Below are 3666 nucleotides of genomic sequence, written 5' to 3'. Positions count from 1 at the left end.
ATTGCCTCTCCTTATAAGATGGGGTTGATAATTATGGAGTCTTAATCAGAGCAGGCTTCTTCCACACACCAATAGATAAATTGTCCCTTTGGATGGTACGTTGGGCGTTTTAAACCCTGGAGCTATTGTGATGTCTACAACTCTTTGGTGTAATGTAAGCCCAGCACTGTGTTACTGAATGTCCCACTTTCCAGCACAGTTTCCAGTGCCCAAAAGGTGCTCATTGAATGTTGGTTTTCTGGGTCTTCCACTGTTAGTTTTCTCGGTCTTCTTGTTTCTCATCCTTCCAGTTCCCATCCTTGTTGGGGAAACCATAGCCTAACAATTATTCCATTTCCAAGGGCTTACTTTTAATAGGTTTTCTGAGATAAACAGGTATACACAGACCCTTCTCTGCATATCACAGCATTTTCTTTCCGGCAGGAAACAAAGATTTTTTTAAAAGGCTTAGAGTATCAATGCACATTTAGTTAAGTGGTTAATGCAACATATACATAAAAATTTCTAAGTCCAATGTTACTGAGAAATCAAGAAGTTCCATGTAAGAGCATTTAAATTATGATATTCATTGCAAAAATACACTACCGTCAAAAGCTCTATTTCTTTTCCAATGTTAAATGCTTACAGCATGCCAAGAAAGTAGAAACTGCACTTGCATATACAATACCTGAAACACCTGATTCATTTAAAAAGCCACAGATGGTGTTTTTGAAAATCTGCTTTACCATTAGCATAAGTAGATGATGGTTTATTCACATGCAATGACTTCTGTGCCTACCCCTGCCAGTGTACCACCCACTACTGACACAGTCTGATTCTACACCTCTCCACTCGTCTCCCAATCTCTTGTCAGATAGTGAAACACACTCTCCCCTGCAATAACATTTTTTAACTGGAAAAAAAAATCCATTAATGGCTTATTTCCTTTTTTTAACCATAGATTATTTACCACTATTATTTTTTTGGCTATGATATTTCTGCTTCTTTTCTAAAGAAATGTGCAAAGTATTTAAAACCCCTTTTAAAAATAAATAAGATTTTGCTTCAAAATACAGATGTTGGGAGAAGTTCTTTGTAAAGGCAAACTATTGCATTTTGAATGTCTTTATTTGTTAGAAGCCTTAATATAGCAACTCCGTAGTAATTGCTATTTTATAATCTCCTGAATATTGAACTATTTATTATGCAAATTAATACTCTTTGGAGTATGCACTCGCCTAGGCATGGAGTTCTTTTTTGTTTACATATTTTACTTTTGCAGCTTTTGCCAGTCAGTGTAAAGAGGCATCTTGATATTTGCAGATTCCAGGCATAAACAGATTTCTGCCAGACATGTGGCAGCTACGCTTCATGTTCTTTGTTTTTAAATTAAAGAAAGACATATGGCAGCTTTGCAAATGAGAAAGAAAAAATTTTTTGGTAACAGCTACAAGTTTTCAGCAGATTTTACTCTCATTATGACTGCAGAGCTCTGGGGCCATGCTACGACTCTATAACCCATAGAAGACTGTGGTAGCATTAGAAGATGTATGAGATTGAGCCATGTAAAACTGTCATTTCGGGAGTCAAAAGTGGCAAATGGTATGATTTCGTATGGCTCAACCTAATAGTTGCTACCTATGTGCCCTCTCCTCAGAGGACACTCCACAGCATAGACTTCCTCAGGAAACTACAGAGGTACCACCCCTCCCCGCCAGGAAATATTTTCTACATTTGGTGAAACTTCATAATACAATTAATTTAAATAGTTTCAGTATATTCTACCAAATCATTTCATGAGTATAGACTTGCTGTTAAAGTAAGTATCTGTTTAATCCTGCATTGTCTTTCTTCTCCTGGGAGGAACAGACCCTTCCATAGTTCAGGAAGCCTCAATGAAGGGTGAGTGATGCTGACCTTGGGCAGAAGTTTGAAGGAATAAACAAAGCAAAATGAAATTAACTTACAAAAAAAAAAAATATATATATATATATATATATATATATTTTTGACCTTCTTGAAGCCTGGTTCGTGATAGCTTTACTGGCCTAAAATTAATTCTACCTGGCTGCTGGGAGGAGGTGGTGGGCTGGTTCGGACGCGGGTCGAGGCTGTAGCAGGACTCCAGGAAGATGTTACCGAGTACTTCAGTGAATTCCTCAGTGCAGGGGAACGGAGTCTTGAATTCCAGGGATGCAGCAAGACACACAGCCGAAGTGAAACGCTACAAATATCTGAGAAGGCTTTTCCGCTTTCGGCAGATGGACTTGAATTTGCTGCCTGGCAGATGCTCTACCTGTTCACATCCCCACAGAGAGTTTACAGAAATTTTCATTATCGAAAACAGACGAAGGACCAGTGGGCCAGAGATGACCCTGCTTTCTTGGTCCTGTTAAGTATCTGGCTCTGTGTGTCCACTATAGGATTTGGCTTTGTGCTGGACATGGGATTCTTTGAGACAATAAAGCTTCTCCTTTGGGTTGTATTCATAGATTGTGTAGGCGTTGGTCTTCTGATAGCAACTTTAATATGGTTCATCTCTAACAAGTATTTAGTGAAACGACAGAGCAGAGACCATGATGTGGAATAGGGCTATGCTTTTGATGTGCATCTCAATGCTTTTTATCCACTCCTGGTCATTTTGCATTTTATCCAGCTTTTTTTCATCAACCATGTTATCCTGACAGACACATTTATTGGATATTTAGTTGGAAATACCTTATGGTTGGTTGCAGTTGGCTATTATATCTATGTAACTTTCCTGGGATACAGTGCACTGCCATTTTTGAAAAATACAGTAATTCTTCTGTATCCATTTGCACCTCTGATTCTGCTCTACGGGCTGTCCCTGGCACTGGGATGGAACTTCACCCATACTCTGTGTTCTTTCTATAAGTACAGAGTGAAATTTTAAAAAGTGAGAATATTCCAAAAAAAAAATTAATTCTACCTTGCATTTGTATTAGCACACCCAACAAGGTAAGCAGGGTGTTCTATTATTCCCATTTTACACATGAGGACACTAAAGCTCCAAAACGTTAAGCAACTAACTCACGGTTACCAGTGAGGAAATGGCATAGCCGAGACTAGGATCCCATTCTGTCAGTCTCATTGTCTATTTCCTTGGAAAATATTATTTGAACATTCAAAATACTGAGCAGAATACATATACAACTTCTTCTTTTAGTCCTCCTTTCTATCCTCTCCTCCTTAGTTCCCTGCCCACATGCTAATAAGGGAAAATGACCTCATTAGCATGGCAGGCTGGATGGGACTCCACAAAGAGTCAAGCACTTCTCTACTTCTATGATAAGGCAAGAAATAAAAGTGGTGAAAAACATATTTCTTAGGAGAGAAGAGAGGGTAAAATAGAAAGTAAGCCGTTTATAGATCTCATGAGAATGAAGATCAAGGATTTTTGTAGCAGTGTCAGACAAAGAAAGGAAGGAAAGACCCTTTCCCCTTGGCAGAGAGAGCCATAGTATGAAGTTTCCAGGTTTTATTTCCATCATAGTAACATGAGTTGAGTCTACCCTGTGGACAAAGCCTTGTGATATAAAAGAAATAACACGCACCCTCACTGATCTAAGAAATGAGCTTAAAGAAACAAATGAAAAAATGCACACCAAAGAAACATATGAGAGTTGAAATACTTGGAATGACTAAGAGATCAGCCATAAAAACCTG

The 3666-nt window shown here is 38.4% G+C and overlaps 1 pseudogene; it reads left to right on the top strand.

Moving 5' to 3' along the window:
- The first annotated feature begins 2043 nt into the window (after window positions 1-2043).
- LOC101015212 lies at window positions 2044-2889 on the top strand (annotated as a pseudogene).
- The last annotated feature ends 777 nt before the right edge of the window (window positions 2890-3666 follow it).

This window comes from Papio anubis, chromosome 4 (assembly GCF_008728515.1).
Source record: "Papio anubis isolate 15944 chromosome 4, Panubis1.0, whole genome shotgun sequence".
NCBI lineage: Eukaryota > Metazoa > Chordata > Mammalia > Primates > Cercopithecidae > Papio > Papio anubis.
Note: the sequence above shows the minus strand (reverse complement) of the source record. Positions and strands in the feature narration are given on the sequence as shown.